The 23,649-nt window shown below is 42.6% G+C and overlaps 1 protein-coding gene across 8 annotated transcripts in view; it reads left to right on the top strand.

Annotated features, from left to right (window-relative positions):
* Nucleotides 1-1,196: 1,196 nt before the first annotated feature.
* The window catches only part of chl1b (cell adhesion molecule L1-like b), a 77,585-nt gene continuing 55,132 nt past the window's right edge, over nucleotides 1,197-23,649 (top strand). For 4 of the 8 annotated variants that reach the window (XM_085273031.1, XM_085273034.1, XM_085273033.1 and 1 more), the window contains exon 1: nucleotides 1,198-1,609. The gene's annotated coding sequence lies outside the window, so the exon portion shown is untranslated. Of the gene's footprint in view, nucleotides 1,610-23,649 lie in introns of all 8 variants that reach the window. The other 4 variants (XM_085273036.1, XM_085273037.1, XM_085273032.1 and 1 more) reach the window with 3 other exon arrangements.

Below are 23,649 nucleotides of genomic sequence, written 5' to 3'. Positions count from 1 at the left end.
AATTGAAACCATTGACTGAACCCCATGCGCGCCTCACATAAGTCCAATAGGATGTACATACAAGCATATGGAGGCCATACAAACTACTCTGTTGCTGCAATAAAATTTTGACAAAATAAATCGCATCATTGTTCCACTTTTTCTTTCATCAAACAGTGTGGTATCCTTTTGTTCCTAACACAATTAGCCTGTCCTTATCAGTATATGTATATCAGTATATCTGTCTCTCCTGTGCTGGGTCTGGAAGACAGGTTTTTGATAGATAGTGGTGGGGATGGGCTCTAGTCTCAGTAGTATTAGGATGACCAGGTGTCCCACTATATATGGGACTACAGAGCATTTCAATTCCTCATTTCTTCTTCCACATACTGAGGCAATGTAATCAATTTTTAAATTTTTTTTACCTGTGTGGCTATGCAGGTTAACTGATCACCACTTTGTGCTGTCCCAAATATTGCAAGGCACCACAAAATCATAAAGCATGCAGATTTTAGCAGAACTGCACAGATGCGACTACGAGGAAAATGAAACCAAGCTACAACAAAGATGACTTATGACCGGGCGAAGTCAGTGGAAGATGATTTTCAGACCTTTTCCCTTTTTACCCAGAGTTATTTTTCAATTTCACACAGGCACAGTATAACAGAGCACAGCTGAGTCTCACATATTACGTTATAGGTATTAAAATTTCAGACTTCCTCTTAGCATAGGTGATGTATCATATAGTCAGAACTCAGTTTGATGGTATTTTTTTCCAGGGAAAAAAAATCTATATTTTAATTGTAATTACTATTATTTTCAGTATTTGATATCATAAAAATTATAATGTTATTAAAATGCGATGTACTTTTTTCAAATAAATTAAAATAAAAACAATTCAAATTATTGCAATTTTGTAAATCTCGTGTGTTTAGACCATTCAGGCTCAGCAAGACAAACAGAATTCCTGTGAAATTACAAAAGTACATTTTCAAATAAATAACACCTGCAAGGAACTCCATAAACAGGACAGGCACAAACAGGGATTTACATCCAATGAAGGACAATTTAAATGTTTCCCTCTCATTCATATTTGAACAGCATCCCCACCAGAAGAGTTCAGTGTCCCTCTCTCCTCCTCCTCCTCCTTCTCCCATTATAAAACCTGCTCACTCCGAGTCTTGGGAATAATGTCTGTCACCGTTTGGGGGGCTGGGGAGAGCTTTAACCCGGTCACAACGTGGGGAAGTTGCGCACGGGTTCTTCTGCGTTGCCATGGGTTTTTTGTGAAACCTATTGACTACGATAGGGTCCCTTCTTTTCTTTGAGTCTGTCATTGTGGAGGTGGAGGAGAAGGAGGAGGAAACCGCTATTACTTTTTTACCCTTTTTACAGAGGCGCAGAGAGGAGGAGGAGGAAGAAGAGGAGAGGGGAGCAATAGTACCATCCAAAGGAGGAGGACGAGGAAGAGGAGAAGAGGAGGAGGAGGGGTGGTACTCCGCTACACACCAACTGCGAGGCACGGCGGCAGCGTTACGTTGACAGTTAACACTCCCTCTGCCTTCTTCCTCCAGCGGTGGACACAATTCAACTTTGTGAACGGCTGTCTGGACATGAGTAGCACCTGAAGGTGAGTTCTTTTTAAAAAAAATTCTTCTTTTTTCACTTTGCTTCGAAAAGCAAATCGCGTTTTTCCCCTCCTTTGACTTTTTAGTTGTGACACTTGTTAGAAATGTTTGCTAGCTTGCGCACGCGGAGCTCCCCGGTTGTTATAGTGATATACAGCAGATACCTGCACGGGCTCTATATGGCAGGTGCTTGGAAATGCCAGTTTAAAGAAGAAGAAGAAGTAGAGGAAGGAAATAAAGAAAGAAGGCAAATGTAGGAAAAGATGGATTTGGGATGGAATTGGGAAGTGTTGTCACGACTGCTTTGGGAGAATGTTTCATGAGTGGAATAATAACTACAGGTGCAGTTTAGAGTAATAGAAATGGTGTTGCTAGCTACCTTTGCTTCAGCCCCTTTTTAAATCACGTCCGTTGTATGCCGAGAGAGAGAGTTACTGCTTGTGAATTAATGCCTTTCTTATTTGTATGACAGCCTGAGGTAAAAAAAAAAAATTCACTGGAGATCACACACACACACACACACACACACACACACACACACACACACACACACACACACACCATCCTTCTTATTTACCACTACACTGGCCATAACACAGGGCTGATCTGAGCCTGCATATCACTGGCTTGCATGCTGAGTGCTGAACTGCAGAAGGGAATCACACCTTGTCACCCAGCATGGTGAATCTCATTCTTAGAGGGCAAAAAAGTGCTTTTGCATGTGATATGAGAGTCATTTGCCTGGTATGTGGAGTAGGAATAAAGGTGCATGTGCTCTGAAGTGTAGACTTGAATGCAGAGGACCTGTACAGAAGGTTAACTGGTGTCACATTGGACATTCAAACTCTGTAAAAGGCTGTAGAAAACGAAATAAAATAAAACACCCTAGGTTTCTCTAATCTCGTTCTGCTCTTACGGGAAGTGGCTCCTCATTACGTGCATTAGATATGTGATGCGTGATTGGCATAACTGATTAGACTTTAATCTGTGCGATTAAAATCACATTACAGTCACATTTTAAACCAAGGGCAGTCGTTGCTTGTGTGCCTCATTGTGTTTGCTGCACGTATGAACCGACTGTGTCTCACGTGGCGGGTATGAGGATTCCCTTAGTGTGAATATTTACGAGGTATGCAAATGTACTAAACTCCTGTGTGGAAGTGCAGCGATTTCAAATGTAGTGTTGTTTTCTGGGTCCCCCCCACCCTTGTAGATGATGCCTTTGAGGGAATCCCAGGAAACAGAACTGTTCCGTAGCTTACCCATAATTTGATATTTTTAATTCCTTTTGATCGTTGTCTTGTATTGTTCGCAGAACAGTCGATGCAACCCATATTGTCTGCACATTTGTAATGAAAAAAGGAAAAAAACAACAACCATGCACACTAAACACTGCCACTTTTGTTTGTTTTCGGGGTGCTGCTACTTCTTATCCTGGTCCCGTTGCTTAGTGTTCAACGCAAAGACCTTGTGAAGGTCAAACTGCCATTAGTGAGTTTAATCAAATCCAGCTGCAGATCCTATTCATGCTGCCCACCCCCCTTCATCCCAGCACATAGCTTCTCCAGTGTTCTCACACATCAGGTAAGTTGTCTAAATTTCATTTCTAGGCCAAAGACAAGAGGCTCTAATGGCACTTGTCATCACACGTGGTTTCCCCCCTCAGCTTCTCTGTATTCAGGGCAGTGGTGCTTTGTGTCCAGAAGTAGGTCGAATGCTTCTCACCAAACAATTTGAACGATCGCCAGTAATTGGACAAGCAAAGTGTCGACCATCTCCCAGCCGGTCCATGTCAGCCAGCGCCCCCCACCAGCCCCTGCCATCCTGTCTCCGCACCACTTAATATTCAGCTCCAACCTGGCACATTTCATGGAGCTTTTTCATCCTTTTAATCATTTTGATTGCTAAATGCAGCAAACAGAACATCCTTTGTGGCCGCAGACGGGCTCATTCTTAAAACGGCCTTGCAAGCTCAGCTGACTGAGTGTTTACAATGCAGTTTCCGCAAAACTGTTTAAATAAAACTTCCACCTGCACATCAGTGCTTGGTATTGCACAGGAACACCTGAGCTTCCAACTTTGTTGTGTTTGTCATCGGATTTTGCTCAAACTGGCAGTGCCATTAAAGGCAGGAAGTGCATTGAAAACATGAAAGACAAGAGACAAGCTATGATTTTTGTCTTTACCTGTTCATACAGGTGTGTGTTTGCCTTGGAGCTGAAATGTTTGCACTGATGGCATGTGTGTGTCTGTGTGTATGCATGTTGTATCGTCCTGTGTACAGCGGGAGGGAAATGAGGGGGCTGAGAGTTAAAAGGGGAAAGAAACAGAGAGCCCTTTCTTTTGTACCCAGGCCGTATTCACCTGGCCTTTATAGAGCAGACTGAAACAAGCCGAGATGCTGTGTGTGACTGAGGCGAATCAGCCTTTATTTCAAATATTTGATCCAAAAAGAGTTTTGACTCTGACACATTCTTTCACATAATCTTTGCTTTTTAAGCACTCTGAAGTGTTTACCTGTGTCTCATCCATGCAGTCTGCAGTAGATGCATTTCACCAGCATCAGAGCTGTAATTTTGGGCTGTAATTCAGTCCTGTCGGATGGAATCTGGAGTATCAGATGGCTGTAAGAGATTAGTGAAAGCAGCCTGACAGCAGCGAGCAGGAGTGAATAGCTGTATCAGACTAATTGTCCATTTTAGCTGCCCTTTTATCACCCTATCTAGAATGTGTTGCTAGTCGAGATGCAAAACAAAAAAAGTGCCTGTTGGAACAAGTACGATGCAAAGGGAAAACCCAAAGTCTGATAACAACAAGCATTACAATGATATACCTGGCGGCGTTAAGATGTTCAAATATGTTTTCCCGGAAGAGGCTGGCAGACGTGTAGAGAAGGTGTGGAGCCTAGCAAGTACCCAGGCCCTAATTGAGGTTCAGCTCAGGCTCCACCACTACAAGCAATTACACTGACGACTTGTGCTCCCTGTGCTTCAGGCAGAGTTGAGAGTGCTGCAGCATAGCCGTACCTGAGCCCTGCTCTTTCATGTTTGTCACCGATGACAGCCAGAAAGGCACATTCCAGCCAGTAAGTTCTGGAAATGTGTCTGGTTACATGAAATATTCATTTCCTTTTCCTGCTCTCCAGCAATGTGCGTATTTATTTACCAGATTTTCTTTTTTATGATTCCCACGATTGGCTCAGAGAGGAGATGTAGGGGGGAGGAGGGCTTGAATTCTTATTATTTTTCCCCCTCCATGCAGCCTCCGATGGGGGATGAAGGTGAAAAGATAAGAGGTGCTGATCATCAGAATCAAGGTTTATTTCTTATTTAACAGGCCACTGCATCATCAGGACCAGTGGGCGAACATGATCAATGCCTTCTCGCACTGCACGGACAATTAATCAGGAAACACTGAAGGACAAACCCGTAGAGAGGTCAATGTTATCTTGAATGTTCAGTTCTACTTTTTTCTTTTTTGTGTGCAAAAGAAGTGAATAAGAGGGCGGGAGCAGGCGATGTGCTTCAGGCTCATCCCTGTCTGGAGGTTCAGTTTGGCCCGTCATTGCTCCTTTTTTCTGTGCTGCCGAGGCTGTTTTCTCACAAATGGAACATTTTACCCAGACATTGTTATTTGCTGCCAGCCCCAGAGCTTGCAGTGCTTTCATATCTTTCATAGTGTTTTCTGTTTACATGCCATAATTCAGAAAAAATGTCCCATCATTGTTATGTACAAGCGTTTACACGCATCTTTCATTTGTATTGTTATTATCCTCACCTCCAGGCTGTTTGTCAGTGTGCTTTTCATGGGAATTTCTTTTCCTTCTCTGCTGGAATCAGAGCAAAGACAGCGTCATGTAGTGTTCTTCTGTGTCGTCTGGCTTCACAATTGTAATTTTTATGTTGAATTAATCAACTTAGATTAGGCTCACATGAAAACCATGGCCAGTAATGAGAACCAGTAAAGAGGATGTTTTACGAGAGGAATTCTAATCCTAATGTGCATTGCTGTCAGCTCTAAACTAATTTTTCCAATCTCATTGTCCTGTTTTTTTTTTGCATGCCTGCTCAGAATTTTAGTGTCGCCTCTGGATCATGGGGTACATATCCATGCAAATTCAATGTTTATGTTAAAAACCTTGGCGAAAAGGGCAACACAACCATAAGATTCTCCAAGGAACAACGAACATGACAGATATGCCTCAAATAGCAAGAAGTTATTGCCCTTAAGTCAGTGAGAGTCAGGGATGATTTCCATTTCAATTGCAGTCTCAATTTGGGATAAGTCATGCATACAGAGGTAAGACGAACAAAGAGCTTAGGAATAAAAGTGACAAATGAAGAGAATGGAACAGAAGAGCCTGGTATCATTGGCTTTGTGTCCCATGAAGGGTATTGTGTGGATAAGGTTACAAGGGGACCCTTGGGACATGAAAGTGAAGGGCACCAACGATGAGGAAGGACACGTTTGACAAGCAGGGGACACAGAGGGCATACTGGGCTCAATATGAAACACACCTCAGACTATGATTCTGTGACTCGTGTCAGTAAATTTGTTGGGGTTATCTCTCAAAATTGCTTGTGTTGTCTAAAGAAAAGTCCCCAGAACTTTATTCGGTTTATAGTCATATAAAACAAAGCAGCAGATCCTCACGTTTTGATACGCTGACAGTAAAAATCCATAATAAATCTATGATGAAGGATTATGAAAACAAAAACCCTACAGTATTATATGAATCATGCAATCCGATTGTTCAGTCTGACGTCACTAGCCGTGTCTGGGCCTAAACTCCGCTGCAGGTCCATATATCAAACGATCACTGTGGCATTACTGAGAGTTGAAAAACTGTCTAAAGTCTTTCATCTTTAATAAAATGATCAGCGTTCTGCTCTACCAGGTGTAACAATTGAGTTTAACATCCAGGCATCCATGAAAACGGAATTTATGACATTTAACGGAGTTAGAAGTTAGCAGGAAGTTAGCTCGCTAGCTTCTATCTAAATATAATATAGCATGTCCTGACTGCGGGGTTTTGGAAACAAATTAAAACGTACAGCTCTGCTATCACTTCCAGCATAAATGAAGACAGAAAACTAAACAGCAGTGACGTTTGTAGGGTTACTGAAGTTTGGCTAGCTGGTGTATAATGATGTGCTACGTGACCGCTAGCGACACAGCTATGTTAGCATAATATAAACAAGCTAACTTTTTTTCCACTCGATAAAAGTTAACGTGAGTGTTCTCGGTGGTCAGGAACAAATGTAATCGCATGGCAGGATGCTGTAAAAGGACCAAACTTCAGCCAGGAGAACAACTGAGATAATCCATCCACAATACGAGGTTAGTCATTCATATGCATGGGCTGGGCTGTAGCTACATCCTAAGGTTTTAAAAACTGAGCTTAAATAAATGATTAGCGGTAATAAAAGCCGAGGGAGGTCAACAGGGATCACTGACTGTTTTAGGAGCTTTTTGAGATCAAATAGAAGAAAATACATAATATTAAACATGTTAACAACACAAAAGCCATATTAAACGCAGACTACTTTAGACCTGGAAGTAGGATTCGTCGTGTCATCACTGAACAACCGGATTAAGACGAATATTACTTTCATATTTTTCTCCATCACAATACTGAAGCATCCTCCCCATGTAATCCTTCGATAACACTTATGTTCTATTTAGTGAGATTTTGATTTTTTCTACTTCCTTTGTGTTGTATCCAATGTTTTGTCTACTGTTGCAGCTTTTCTCTATTCGCCTGTGTTTTCTTCAGTACATTTGACCTTTCAAGGTCACCATATGCTAATACATCTGGGGTTAGGGTAGGTTGAGGATTTGGCTAATGCCCACACATTTTCACCTATTTGGAAAACATTTTAGAGAAAAATATGAATGGCAATCAAAGTCATTCAGCACAGCCTAGTTTGCTTTGTTAAATTAAGCCGTATCTTTAAACAAATAGAGGGTCAGTTTCTTTTGCTGTGCCCCAAATTCTGTCTGCATATTCAGGAAAAATCCAATATTTCATGTAGTACTGTAGAAATTGTAAAGGAGGTCTCTTTAAAAGTATGTGTTTGTTTGACAGGGTGTACTGTGAGGGCAGCAGTGCTGTATTTCCAGATGCTTCCCCTGGGACCTCATTACATTGTGTGGGGCTCTGTTGGGTACTGTAAGTGGACTGTTGGGAGTCCCAAGCCGGTGCAGCCCCATGTATGATGATTTGGTGTGAACATACAATACAGTGTCTGCTCTGCATATTAAGAGCCTATTTACTGGCCCATTGGGGCCTGGAGTCAAGCACAGTAGCATCATCCAAATGGAAGATTAGAGAGCAGATCAGGCACGATTAGAATCGTGGAATAAAGAGGCAGGGCTGCGTGGTCAATTTTCTAAGTGGGCTAACACACGAGCAAAGACTTTAATCCTTTTCTGTTTTCTGTTGCACCATTTAATTTGGTCTATTTTTCCAAATTGCCATTTGGGTCGGTTCAAAGGTGGGGAATGTCCCAGCTGTTTCATACTGACATGGATACAATATTTCATATATATTTTCACATTTTAAAAATCTGATGAGGCATATGCTGTGGTGGTTCTTTTTGTGTTGACTTCTTAATACTAATTCATGTTTTCTGCAGTTTTTGAAGGTTGTGATATTTCTAAAAGTCTTTGCAGTTGCCCTTCAGGGTGTTACACAGAGAGCCAAAACTCAGCATGTCTATTTCTTAATGCACTCTCCCCACAGATAGAGCAAATGATGAGTGAAAGAATCTTGCCAAGCTGGTACGGGTCCAAATTAATTCATCAGCTTGGGGGAGCTCCGAACTCCATTTTTACAAGTGTGACCCACAGACCTCAAGCTACGAACTGCAGACCTCCTTGACCTCATTATTTTTAAAGCTCCAGATTGTTGAGGGTAGAAACCAAATGTGCTTCTTACAGAGCACATTTTTATGGCCGCGTATTGGATTGCAAACGATCTCACTTTATAACGTTTTCTGTAGCTTACAGTGGAGTTCTAACGAGTATCAAGGGGAGGTTTTTTGCTGATAAAGTAAGACCAGTCACTGGGACTCATTCTGTTTAGGTGTAGCTATTAGAATGTTTAGACATAAAGAAAATAGCTTGGTGCTAAATTACTAAACATTTTAGTCACAAATTGACTCATTTGGAGACATAAGAGGGCAGTGGTAGGGGTAAGTACAGTTTAATTGCATTAGCTAATCAGTGTTATGCAGACTTTCCTAAACACAGCTACAAGAGTGTAGCGCTCATTATGAAATGCCAACCAGATTAGCAGCCACTATAATTGGAAGTGTTTTCTTTTTAGAAAATGGTATGCAAACACTTTAATGTTGAAGTTGGGATCTCTTTGTAGACAGTAGAGGTGGTAGATAAGACTATTGGGTAACTTTAGGATCAGAGTGAATTTTTAGGGAATGTTGGACATTGTTTATTTGAACCTTTATTTCTTATTTGTGCCATAGTTGAAAATATTCACAAATATTACATTTTCCACAGTTAGTTGTATCCAAAACGCTCCATACAAGGCTTTCAGATCTTTTTCTTCAAATAGCATCCATGGTTCATAGAAATGCAGCTGCAGGATCTATCCTTTGTGCACTGGCTGTTGTTCGAACTGCACTTTTTCAAACACAGAAAGGCAAACATAAAATATTGGTATGGAACTTTTACATTAAAAGCAAAATGCACAACAGAAGAAGGAAAATTCGAATTACATCCTTCTGTCACAGAGGAAATACATGATTAACAGCCACATGGTAATTCACAGTGATGAACTGCAGATGTATTTGAAAAGGAAGCAGATGTTTGCCTCAGATTAATGCTGATGTTGAGAGGAACAAATACTTTACAGATAAAAACATTGCCCTGCAGTTAGAGCTGGGCGATATGAGATTTTTTCATATCACGATATGTTTTTTTCATTTCAGGCGATAACGATATCTATCACGATATAAGCCAAATAACTATATTTGTAAGATTTAAATGTGCCGTTGCTCACAAGTAAAATGTGAAATAGTCAGCAGCTTGTTTTTATTTAAATATTTATTTCCCATAATAAGTTCAACAGGGTAGATGTACTTAAGGAACATGAGACTTTTTCAGATAAATAAAGGCAAATATTGCAAACTACACAAAAGGCAGCCGCTAAAGCGTTTAAGTTTCAAAATAGAACAAACGAAACAGACTAAATTGTCAATTCCACTTAGAAACAAAATATTAATTCTAAAAATAAATCTTAGTTTGTTTTACAGAAGAACAGACAAAACTGACTAACTTTTGTCAATATCAAATAAACTGAGAACTAAAAGGAAATTCTCAATCTCTCCTTGTTGTATAGCTGAGCTTTTCAAACAGTTTTAACAGTTACTTTAGTCTGACAAAAGCCGAATGACGAATTAGCGCTTCCAGTCAGAGACTGAGGCTACGTCCACACGTACACGGGTATTTTTGAAAACGGAGATTTTCCGTTTCCGTTTTAAAAAATAATCCCGTCTACACATAAAGGCAGAAATGAAGGAAAACGCTGCTATGAACATGCCAAAGCAGCAGGTAGCGCTAGATTCCTAACCGTGCAGAAATGTTGGCCAATCAGAAGTCTAGAAGCCTCGGTGGGAAAAAGTAAACAAAGCTGGGGCATAGAAGCAGAACCGAGTCATATGTGTGGAGGGACAGTAACTGTGTGTATATGTAAGCATTTAAACACTGCAGAGAGTAGAATTAACAGTAACAGTATTGTAGAAATTCATTTCACCGAAACAATAACGCGGCGCACAGTGTGACGCATGCACCAGTTCATTGTATTTCCAGACTTGCTTTCGGCACAATTTACAGTGCACGCTACTCTGTTTTTTGTCAGACTTGAAATAGCCGAAATACCTTCACACTACGGAACTTCTATGGCTCTTCCGTTCGACAATCTCTCCGGCATTGGAACCGTCATCTGTTTTCTCTTCGGTCACGCTCGGTTGATTTTTCTAGTCGGCGCACTCATTTCCTCGATTACGCGCCGCTTCCCAAACAAACACACGTGCGGCTTGGCACTTGTGCTGTACGTAACAAGTCACGCGACGTGACGCTGCGGCTGTGATTGGTTCGGCTCTGCGCTACTTAATTTGGATTGGCTGACCTTTTTTTTTTTTTTTTTTTTTTTTTTTAAGAGGACAAGAGCGGCGAGGTCTATCGCGATAGCTTAATTTCTCTATCGAGTAAAAGTTATATCGCGATACATATCGTTATCGCTCTATCGCCCAGCTCTACCTGCAGTCTAGTAATTAGCTCTTATTGCTTGCCTGCCTACATTCATCAGTGCAGAATCCCTTATCTAGGGTTGCACTTGTATCACTCTACCTACCAAATAGTTATAGGTAGACTTTAATCCTAACCTTGATTAGAAGAGATTGAAAAGAGGTGACAAAAATGTCAGTGCAACACTAGCAATCTGGGCAAAATCTGCTTAGTTTTTATTGCCTTCTGTCAGGTTTTTCAGCTCTATCAAAATTCTGTGTATAAGCAAACCGCATGTCTTTTCACTGTGAGTGCTTTGCCAATTTGAAATGGCTTAAAGGCTTGAAAGATTGGCTTAGAGAAACAAAAACAGATCAATAGAGGTGATCCTCGAGAAACCTTGCTTTGATATCCTTGGCTTCAGCCTGGAAATGCTCCCATCAGTCTTCATGCGACATGCAACACAGGTTTTTCTTTTTTTGTCTTTCCTCCGGCTTTCAGCTGACCCTTTTGCTTTGTAGCCGCAGGCAGCATGTCAGCTTTGCCGGTGAGAACATCTGGGTGGTCTTCAGTTGTAAGATTCACCACCACCACCACCACCACAACTCCTTAAGGCACACTACTGCTGGCACTTTGTTGTCTTAAACATTAACATTTGCATTTAAATTGACTTCATGCCGCCGTGATTTATTTCCTTGAGAGAGTGACAGAGTTTTGTCGACGGCTTTGCCTCTAATTCTCTCGCATCTGCCAAAAGCATGATAACTGAGGTGGGATTATTATTGAAAGGAATTGCGGTCATAACTTTGTTTCGTAGTGTAGCATAGCCACACACCAGCCACAGACCACTTGCATCTCACAAATTCTTTTAAAACTGCAGATTAAATTCTAGCCAGCCATGCTTGACGGTTTTTCTCATGAATTAATTGTAGTGAAGAAAAAAACATTTCTTCACATTGCTGTGAAAATTGAACTTGGAACGTTCCTATGAATTTGTTAGATCTCTAAAAGTAATGTAAAACTCTGTTGGATAGAGCTTTGCAACTATACAGGTCTTGCTTGGCTCAACTTAGCAGAATGACAGGATGTTCGTGCCGATATTTTGCATGCGTGTCTGTGCTAAAATGTTTTTTTTATCCCCTGTTATTACCGCTGTCACTAAAGGGGAATAACACCTGTTTAGCACGTCCCGCCTTAAAAAAACATTTTATGACTCTCAAGCTCTTTCAAAGCATGTTGTCACCTCTATGATTCATCCACCTTGTAAAAATACTCCAACAAGAAATTGCCAGCTCTGCAGGGGTCATGATAATTCACAGGCCCACGTTGCTCACAGAGTGACAGCTTGACACAAGAAAGCGAGTATAATTGACACTATTGGCCTTGAGGTCTGTCAGTTTTTTGACAGTTGATGAGTCCACATGCGTCTTTCCTTCCACTATCCAGAGCAAATTAATAGCTCCTGTTCTTAAACCATTTTACACCTCAGTAATCCCTTTCTAAAAGCTGCTTTGCCCAGCTGAGCCACAGTTTGTGCCCCGTGTCACGGATTTGCGATTATCCTTTTCCAAAGTGTGAATCATAGGTGCAAACACACCCTGGTGAAAGAGGATCCACGAGTCAGATTCTCCCAAGGTGCGTGTTCATGTCTTCTTGTTGAACCAGTGCTATATAAGGCCCCTGGGTTCTCCTGCGTGGTGTTACTCACCTGCCGTTGGAACATTTGGATCATGTCCCTGGGCAATGAGCAGCCCTCAGTCTCCCATTTGCAGCCAAACCAAAGTTACAGATGGCTGCGCTGCTTCCTGTGGTTCGCCAGTGGCTGAGGTGTGGAGAATTTGAAGGTTGCAGTCAGGTCTTTCTCTGCTGTTCAAATGTCATTACTGACACACTGAGGTCTCTTTAAAACTTGAGCCGCTCTTTTCCTCCACCACCTGCAGTGAGATGGGGTTTTAGCAGGGGTCCAAAGTGTGCCAGAAGCACTGCTATTAACCCTGTGTATTGTGTCTTTCTATGAAGGGCAGTCTACTGGCAGACTCTTCCCCTCATCATAATAGAACAGACTTCACTCCTTCTGGTGAGGATGGACATAGTTTGCTGGCTTTCAAAGAACCTTCAGGCAGATTTTCGAACAGTGGACGCTCTTTTCTTCCCATTTGCACAATATTTGTTTTTGGACAATGTTTAGGCTGACGCTGCTCGTCCTTGAGATTGGTTCAGCTATCTCCATCATGAAGTAAACAAGCTCTCTCCCCTCATTCACTAGACAACCAGACTGTAAAGAGCTATTCAAGAAAAGAGAGAAAAAAAAACAATGAGTCTTCCCCAGTGTGTGTGGGAGTGTGTCTTAACATCACAAAGAAAGAGTGAGTCTCTAACTTCAGAGGCGTGTTAACATAAAAGCGAAGAGAAGAGGATTTTTTAGTAATCACAGTGGTGCTGTTTTGTTCCTAGAGATGTGAAGTAGCAGTATGGTGAATCTGATGATGATATCAACACGTTTTGAGGAATTCACCATTATTCAAACCTATTTTTTTTCTTATTTTCTCTTAGATATAAAATGGTACAGTGGTGGATGTTTAAAGCTCGGGCTTCAGACTGATGTAAAAGTTTGGTTTCAGACAGCTTTTATACTCTCTCTGGCTCTGTGTGGCTGTCTCAGGCACATAGCTCTGATCACAGGAACCCCACCCACCTTTTGTTCATATCTTTTGTTTCCGGGGGGCAGCCAGTCAGAAGAGGCCCAAAGGCAGTGGGGTAATTTACCAAAATTGCATGCTTCACACAGTGTATGAACTGAGATTCGGTGTGAAGTAAACAAGCATTATTTTGAAGTGTGACTCATGCAAAGCTACTCTTGTCCAAAAATAAAATATTGAATTTGAAGTGAACATAAAAAGTCCCCTTTAAAAATGTTACAAATGTATCTTCTTCTTCACTTGTGCTTAATTACTTATTACAATATTTGTCTGCACATTGTACACACTTAATGTTGCTGGCATTGGAGGTAATTTAAATTCTCAATGTGGTACTGTAACACAGATGGCAGAACAGCTGCGATTGAATGAATTAGTTAAAAAAAGTAGATAAAATAATTGCCCGGGCCTGGACTGCATCATTTTGTGACTGCATGCTTAGTAGCCCAGAGAGGAAAAACTCTGAATATGTGGTGTGAGTAATGGATATGCATCTAGTGTGTGGTGATTCATATTATATGTAGGTGGAAGAGCATACATTACTGGAAGTGTGACTGTTGCCAGTAATATCGTGTCTTTCTGCCGTCTTGTTTTTCCTTTTTTCTTGTAAATTGTTAAATGGTGTCCAGTCCAGCTGTAGGTGGGGGGGATTCCATTACTGTGCTCTGACCCCACACTGGCTTTGAAAGAAAGCCGAGAGGGGAGGGGGGTTGTTTGTGGTGAAAATGGTTCAAAATGCTTTTCCCCTGCACAGTAGTTGATTTATAAGACTGCATGTCTCCCGTTTCCTGCTGCTTTGTTAAAGCAGAACGTCGGACTATTAAACTGATGGTCTAACATTGCTTTGTCACTGTCAATATTAAGGATGAGGGCTGGGGTTGGTCATGGAGACCCTTCTTTGGGTTTCTTTTTTATTTTTTTATTTTATTTTTATTGGCATATTGAGTAACTGATATTCTAATATTGTGTGACCTTGTAAATATAGTATTTCGTTTTCTATTAATTGATTTTATTTTTCACTTTTCTTCCTTTTTTTTTTTTTTTTGGCCTGTCCCGTTTGGCTCTTTTGCCATCAGAATTGTTGTCTAAAGGCAAAGAAAGATGCCCAACGGATTTACTTTACCAAATTGACCATCCCAGCCTTGCCGTAATGGTCCATTTGATTCACCTTTTATTGTTTATTTTATTTTCACTTACTGAATACGGGACAGACTTGACTGGGGGAAAGAAGGGGAGAAAGAAAGAGGGAAAGAGAAACAGCTGAGAAGAAGGACGGGGGAGAAGGGCAAAAGACAAAAACCAACAGAACGGGCAGAGAAAAAAAAATGCATCTATCAATCACCTGGATCACCTGCTGAGAAAGAAAAAAGAAAGCAAGCAGAAGAGAACAAGAGTAATAGAATAAACAACATCACAATGATATATGGGAATATGACAGTAAATACTAAATGTTAAACATTATTGTGCAGCACATAAGATCAACAGAACACAGTGTGCTTTGAGGTAGGAGCCAAAAAGGGTGTAGTTTGTGGGTGTGATCACCCGTGTGTACACCTGTGAGCATGGACGCGCTTGTTTTTTGTTTTTTAAAAGGTTCCTTCATGTAATAATCTGCTAGAGGGTGTGGGGGAGCCACAGCCCCATCCTCCAGGGCGTGAAGCAGGTGTGGAGGAGATCAAAACTCCAGACATCCAGAGGCCCCCAGAACACAAGAGACCAAGGAAGACCAACAGAGGGGCAGCTGCGCCACTGTCCCGGAAAGAGCTGAGGAGAGTCCCAGATGAGGGCTCACTCAGCAGCCGCGGAGCAGAAGCCAGGGGGAGTTGCAGTGACGCGCCCGTGAGCTCCGCCGGCAGTCAGCTGTGCCTGAGTGACCGAGCCCCAGGCCGAGAGGCCGGGGGCACCCCACCTCCGAAGTGGCCCGAGCGAGCCCCAGGCTCCAGGCCCCGATAAGCGGCCGCCAAGGAGTGAGCCGGTGTGTACCTGGACGCCCATCCCCGGACACAAAGAACCACCAACGCACCGATGTCTGAGGGGGTCCGCCACTGGCAGGGGAAGTGGTGGTAGGGGGAGATAGGCCTCCAAACCTTGGAGGGCCTGAGATGTCCCCAGAGAGGTGGCGCCTGACACCCAACCTGACATATAGACACAGACATACAGGCACACACAGATACAAACATCCATTCCCACCCTCATGCTCTCATATGCACTTACTCCACACTCAACCAACGTGGAGACAGACATAAAGAGACGTTGTACACACGATCACACTCCCCAAGCGTACTCTACAAACCGGGTCTAGGTGCCCCCGCCCCTGGAGGGGGGAACTGCACCCAGACCCAGGTGGTGTTTCCCTTTTCCCTGCAGTGGGGGGAGGCAGACCGCCCCGACTCCGCAGCAGCAGGAAGGCTCCACACTCCAGACCGCAGTCGGACGGCCAACTCCTCCTCCTAGTCCTAGCCCCCCTGCTCCAGCAGGTCGCAGAGAATGGGGGTGAGAGAAGACTCCAAACCTCCCTCCACCCGCTCATTGTAATGTTGATGCATGTGTGTTCTAAGGTGCATTTAAAACCCAGGAGGGCTTGGAGCTACCTGCCAGAGAGCAGCAGGTAAGCGCATGGTCCCTCCTGCTAGCCCTCAATGTCTACGTGTATTTAAAATTGAGAGGTGGGCAACGATGCCAGGGGTGGGGTGTACACCCTGATGGTACTTTGGACTCCGTGTATCGTGCCCACCCCCAAGATCCTATATGTATGTGTAATGAGAGTGTGAGTAATGTGAATGTCTAAGTTGTGGGATAAAATTGAGGCAGAGGCAGCCAGAAGGGGACAGAGGGGGGGGGGGGGGGGGGGGGGGTAGCCTCCTCTGCACCCTGGTGACATACCCCTACTCCAAGGCCCTGCATGTGTGGGTGGTTGTGGTGGAGCGGGAAGAGGGAGGCAGCTGGAGATGGGGAGGGAAGGAAGGGAGGGGCAAGTGACCCCTCCCTGGGGCCAGCTCCCCCGCTGACCCCAGTAGGCACCCCCATACTCCGCGACCCGCCAGGGAAAGGGGGCCCAGGCCCATCCAGACCGGGCCCAGTGCAGCAGCGCCGCCCGGCCCCACAGAGCCCGGGACAGTCCACCCAACCCCACCACAGAGAAAACTGCACCCACCCCACCATCCACTCATCTTCCAGACTACATAAGACAATAAACACCCAGGCTGTATCTCCCCCTCCTGCAGAGGGAGCTCCTGAGGAGAGGAAAGCTCCTGCAAGATGTGACAATCTCCCCCACCAGTTGAAGAGCCCCCCAGGTGGCTCGACGCACCGGCGGCACCCTGCTCCAGGGCCGGGCCCCCATGCACCCACCCGCCCACAACCCCGGCAACACACCAACCAGGACCCAAGCCCCCGAGGCCCGGTCCGGGTCCCAGCCCAGAGACGGAGCGCCCCCAGAACCTCACGCCCATCCCGGACCCACCCAGGGGCAGCCAGGCTACCAGGTCAGTAACCCACGTCCATCAGCACAGACCCTCCCCTAGCCCCGCTGCACGCAGCCGCGAGGAAACAGTCACCTGAGAGCCAACAGAGCCCCTAACCGGACATGACCGCTACCCCGGGTTGAGCCCCCCAAGGAAGATGCCTCCGGGGAACCCCCCGACGCCCTAAGCCTGTCCCTACCCCCACACCAATCACAACAGTGAAGGCGGGACCAAACTATGACCCCCCACCCCCACTAGGTGATGGAGCTGATCAAAGGAGCCCAGAGCAATTGATCTGATGTGGTGGCAGAGGCTGTATCAAGACTAATGTAATCTAATAGATAATTTCTATATTGGTTAGAATTAAGATTATTTTTATTTTTCCAGTTCATGAGGACTGTTTTCTTGGCTATGCATAGGGCAGTGAAAACCATATGGGCGATATTCTTTTCTGAAGTGACATTATCTAAGCTGCCCAACAAACACACTAAGGGGGAGGTTGGAATGTTACATTTCAGACACTTCGATAAGTCTTCACATATCTCGCGCCAAAACTTCTGAACTGGTGGACAGAACCAAAGAGCGTGGATATAATTGTCCGGTGAATTGGTTTGGCAGTGTGAGCAGTTGTTGTTTCTTCATTTCTACATGTGTGTTTACCTTTATAAAAGGAGCTCTTTGCATTTGAATGAAGAGAAAGATGAACAATAAAAATGGTTTGATCAAAGGTGTATGTACTTAGGCGGACCAAAAAGGTTTTGTCCTGAGCCATGTCCTGTCTTGATCCACCTACTACATACACAGGGGCACGTTGGGGGTATTCCTTTCCATTCTGATCAGAGGTAGGAGCTCTGGTGCCCAGAATGCAGAGCACAGCAAGTCCACAGCCATCATCATTAGAGCTACACTGCTGCGGACACTAATGGCTGTCTCCATTCTGCTGCCTCTGCACATTCACGGGGCTCTTCTGAGACTTGAGGGTGTGAACACATGAATTATTTTCCCAGGGAGGAATTCACCATTCCTGTTCCCACTTTAAAGTCTAAGATGTAGAAACCTTAATATAGCCAAGAGCCACCATGAGTGCATTAGTGGTGACGTCCTCTTTCTGCCACCCTTGAATCATCAAAGGGGGCTAATTGGGGAGTTTGTCCTCATTTATATTCATCCAAAGGCTGGAAAAGATGGTGCTGTTTACTTGTTTCAATATTGAGAAGAGGGGGAGCGGAGAGGAGGGACAAACAGTGTTGGCAGTGTTAAACTGGGGGATGGGGCTGGTAAAACTGATGTGCTGTGAATTTCTTGTCCCTGGACTCGTGATTGAGGTTTAAGATTTAAATGAACAAAATCTGCATCTTTAAATGGAAAGTGAAGGTGACGTATGCATGTTTCAGTGGAATGAAGATTTATTACCTTTATTTCTCAAGAAAGCGTTAAATGCAATATTTGAGAATCAATACAGGGTCATGACAAGGCACATTCATCAGTTTTGTTTATTTCTTCAGTCAAAAGCTTCACGTGGGTATCTTTTTCCAATTACATGCAAAGGCGGGCGGAGGCAGCCGAACCCCCTCTTTCTGCTGCGACCGTATAGATCGCGACCGTATAGATTTTCAGCCATCTGAATGGACTCTTTAGTGCCTGCGGTCATTGTGTTGAGCCAGTTTCCTGATTTTTGGCACAATTGTTCCCTCCTCCTGATCGACACTTTATAAATCAATAGGCTTTCATAGTAATTTACCTTTGTGAGGCCCTGAGAGCTTGTGGTAAATTCACTGTAAACCATAGAATTGGTGCAGTTCTCTGATGTCCTCACCACTTAAAGCTTTGTGAATCAATGGGTGTGTTTAGTTAGAGACTTACATACTTATTTGTTTTCTCTTCAGCTAAATAAACTGCAGATTGATGGTGTGGGATTGATCACTATTCCCCTGCAAATAGTTCATGATTTATGCTTTGAACTCTAAATCCAATGTGATTCTGGAAAATAGGGCATTACTGATTCTGATTAGCTCATTGGCTACACTCTGTCCCTACCTGATGGTAATCAATACTCATAGTGTGGGAGATCAATTCCCTTATATGGTGCACAGGCTGGGGACCCCATTGCTGCTATGGAACCCATCCACAAACCACTGAGGCCAATTTTAATAATGATTTTCAGGATAAAACTATATCAGCTGAATCATCAGTTGTCAGAGTAGTCACAGTGGCAGAATGAGTGTGTTTTACAGCTGAACAATAATCTTAGTGTTCTTTTCTGTAATATGCTGATCTGCCATCTAACACACTTTGATATCAATCTGTCTTTGTTACAAAATCCGCCACTAATGTCAGCCTGTCTCTATTTTTAAAAAAAAATTATATTATTTTGATTACTGACCAAGAACGGAAGTCTAATTAGTCTTATCCAGATATATCTGGGCTTTGAATTGGAAAAACAAAAACACACGATTGAGCCTGATTGATTGGCTGCAGTCAGTTGTCCGATATGTAATTTTACAAATCCTGTACTCCTTAGTTTTTCACTCATATTTTTAAGGTACTGTAAGAAAGACTAAAGGAGCCCAAGCCTAGACAGCTAGCAAGTTGTTAGACATATATCAGTTTTAAATCTTTTTCTTAAATGTAATAAAATGTCACAGGTTCAGTCCAATGCAGCAGGGAAACTCCAAAGCTAAATGCATCAATAGTATTACTGCTGCCTCTTTCAGAGGTTTACTGTATCTAGTTCACTTGCATTTTGATCAATCACGTTTTTCAATAACCTCATTCTGGATTAGCAGCTGAGCGCTCAGGCACAGCAGACAACAGGCCATAGAGAATCAAAGCTGTCGACCGAGAAGTGCGCTCATGTTGCTAAGATGCAGTGTACCGACCATTGTTCATCATCAGACACAGCTGAGGAATATGCATTATGGATGAGATAGTCATTCCACATGTAAGATATCAACTGTTGAAGGTTTGAAGATGAAAGCTTGAATGCCAGACAGTGAAAAGTCTGCCTGACACTGACCAGAGATCCTGCTGTGACCACAGCATGAGGTTGAATCAGATCAATCAAAGCCTTTCGTTAATGTGGAGACGAATTCTGCTCAGCCTATTGCCAGCTTCCTTAAACGCAACATGGTGGAAGCCATTAAGCACTCTTAAAGACATCTTACATCTATAGGCATGTGGAAAAAATGGAGTGCCAGCTGAGGTATAAATATTAACTTTTTGGCATCTGTTGAAGATGTGCATGGGGGTTGTTTTATCCTCAAGGTTCATAAATGAACCACATTTTATCCATTTTAAGTTTTTCTGTTTCACCTAAACCCCCTTCAGTCACTGGTAGTAGGACAAACAAAAGAGCAGCAGTGATTCATCAAACTTTGGTAGATTTAAAAGACAAGTGTGAAAATGTTTATTATGCAATTTAGTTTTCAGTTGTTATACACAAATAATTACAAAGGAGAAATACTAACAAACAAAACGTTTTCTAGGAAATCTACTGTCAAATGTTCCCTCCATGCTGTCCCAACTTCAGTACCAAAACACAGCAATTCCTAAACCTCCTTTTAATAGAGTCTTTCAGGGAGGCACAGGAAGAGGAACAAATGCCTCTATTCAGTGGTGTCCAAAATGCTAATGCCTCCAGCTCTTAACACGTTTATAAGGGTTCCCATGTCACGACATGGCATGGTCCATCCCTAATGGTGGCTGTGGCTGGGGACTGCATGAAAAAGACAGACGCACTGCAGAATCGCGAGAAATATGACAACAAGACTGCTGGTTTCCTGGGAAACGGGAGGCTTGAACCCCATGTTTTGCTCATGAACAAAAATGCACAACAGCATGTTATGTCACACTGAGCTTTCTCTTGTCCACACAGTCACTGAAACCTCTGTGTGAAGCACAGACCATGACATTTAATGTATCTATAAAAAGCAACTATGTTTTTGTTATGTAACAACTTTGCTGGCTGTTTTAAAGGAGAAAACGAGGGGGGGAAAGGCACTCGATTGATAGTGCAGGTGCTCTCATTGAACAGTTGGCTTTTTCACTGGATTATATCGAATTATGGTAACTATGTCCTTTTGTGTGCAAATGATGGCAGCTCAAGTTTCTCAATAGGGGAAACTTTCTGCAAGCAAATAAATGAGAGGTAGGCAGGGTTTAGTGATTGCTTGGGAAAGTAATTACCTCTTATCAGTATGGCTTCTGGAAAGAAGTCTGAAGAGCCTTGCACCAGCCTACAGGTTTTTTCAATTGATATTATGTCATCTGCTCAAACCGTGTTTCTCAAGCGACATTCCTGTCAACCTGTCGAGCAGGTCCAATGCCGTATCGACCGGTTGAAACGATCGGACAACTCAGTGCATCAAACTACTCTCTCGCCTCCTAATTCCATTTTCAGTATGCCGTTTTACAAACCGAAGAAAACACCTGTTTCAAACAGACAACATAAGCAGCAGACTGAAATAATTGAACTGAGGTGAAATCTCGTAAGACTTCACTCCAAGTGGTGCTATTGATGTTTAGATAGCACGGACATGATATACTCTTGTGTACACTGCTAGTGAGGTGGTAGACTGAGCAGTGCTCAGATTAATAACCTGCCATTAATTTCAAACAGGACTCAATTACTCCTTGTGGGGGAGCCGGTCTTCTTACTTTGCTGTAGTGTGATTTTTGTTAAGCCCTTATTAACATCGTTTGAGGTTTTTCCTGTGTAAAAAAATCTGATTTTAAAATGGATTGCACTTCACTGTTTAATGTTTGTTCTTATTTAATTTAGCCCTCTATGGTCAGAGTGTTTTGGTGATGAAAGTAAAAAGAAAAATGGTGAACGAAAATGCTTCCTTATTGTTTTGGATCATTTTACCTGCTAAATAGATATTGATTAGGGATGTGATGATTCTCTTAATTCGTACTGCCCCGATGTTGGTTCTTATGTCTTTTTTCAGACCTGATCACTTGATCAGCAGTAGGTCACACACAGAAAATAAACAACATTCATTTGTTGTTTTTTCAATATACACAATCTTTAAATATCAGACCTTTCACCAGACTGCCTTGCTTTTCTTTAACTTCATTATAGTAATGTAATGAGAGCTCACTGGCATGAGACAGAGAATGTATCTATATAATGCCTATATTTTATAAAATTAAGAATGAAGTGCTTCAAGTTGTGAATATAAGTCAGCACCCTGACCCTTTAGACTGGCTCTCACCCAGTCTAAAGGCAGCCAATCAGTTTACCTTTGGTCAGTCAAATATTTGCTCACTCTACTGGGAGCATTGAGACTGTGTACACCGTGACAAAACAGTCACGTTTACCTTTCTATTATTTAGTCAGTGATGCATCCTTTCCAGATGAACTACCTCTGTTTTCATTGGCTCTCTTTTCTCTCTCTGCTGCCATTCCATCATTGATGCTGCTTTTAATTTGTTGACATTACTAAAGGCATCAAAGGAAATACTGAGCCTGAGTTCACTGGTACCTTTCAATCAACAAGAGCGCTCTTATGTTGTTTGTCTTTGGATGGTGTGTCACGGAGCTCACAATGCTTTGTGTTCAATCACCTGATTATCCAGCCACCACATGGAGCTACCGGGAGATCAGCTCAGTGCCCAGCTCTCCGTCGGTCAACCTGTTACTGGGAAGTTTTCCAAGCCACCAAACAAATCTATAATGCGCCAGTGTTTGCAGCAGCTTGTGTGATTATAATACACCTCTTGTTTCTATGACTGAGTCTATGGATACAGATGGCATGCCAGCACTAATGATTTTTATCTTCATTTCCTTCCCTTCCCTTGCCTTGTTGTTGGTTCGATTTTAAGATTAAGCAAATTGGATTTTATCCCCCTCAGTGCAGACCACAGCATAGCAGCTAAATGATGCTGCTCCTTCAGCTTTTGGACATACATTAACAGTCTGAGAAAGCCAGGCTCCTTTTGCTCTAACCACTAGATGCCTCTTGAGACCTCAATGAACTCTCTGTTTGCTCATTTGAAATGTAGAGCTTTTTTACTGCCTTACCTCTCAGCCTCCCAACTCTTTAAACCCTTTACATGTGTCAATGAAAACTAAATGCATATTTTGAATTGTGTAAATGGTTAATAATTTCCTCCTATACATGTATAAAAGGAAATTATTGTTATTTCCTTCATATACATGTATAAATAAAAAGATATTTAGAAGATCTCTCAATAGATATATATATATATATATATATAAGTAATTTTTTTTACTCCCTAGAAATCTATATCAGCACTTGTCCCAAATAATCAGCAGCAGCAATTAATTAGAGAAGAACAATTCCACATGAAGTCATAGTAATGCAACCTCTGCAAAAGCAGTATAAGAAACACTATAAGATGATCAATCTCTGACATTGTTCTGGAGGACTTTAAGCCCACTTGTCTTTATAATGTTCTTTACAGGCTCACATTTGACTCTAGAATACTTTTATATGCAGAAGAGTTTACTGTTGACTCAGTGAGTGCAGTTGTCCAGTTCCTGTGGTTGCAACTAGAGATTGCACGATACCACTTTTTTTATGTCCGATACCGATATCATAAATTTGGATATCTGCCGATACCGATATGAATCCGATATAGTGAGTTTTTTAATCAATAAAATGTTTT

Source organism: Mchenga conophoros, linkage group LG5, assembly GCF_057382185.1.
Source record: "Mchenga conophoros isolate Kocher_MC1m ecotype Shallow Benthic linkage group LG5, M_conophoros_male_GT1.1, whole genome shotgun sequence".
Classification (NCBI taxonomy): domain Eukaryota; kingdom Metazoa; phylum Chordata; class Actinopteri; order Cichliformes; family Cichlidae; genus Mchenga; species Mchenga conophoros.
This window is presented reverse-complemented; position numbering and strand designations above follow the sequence as displayed.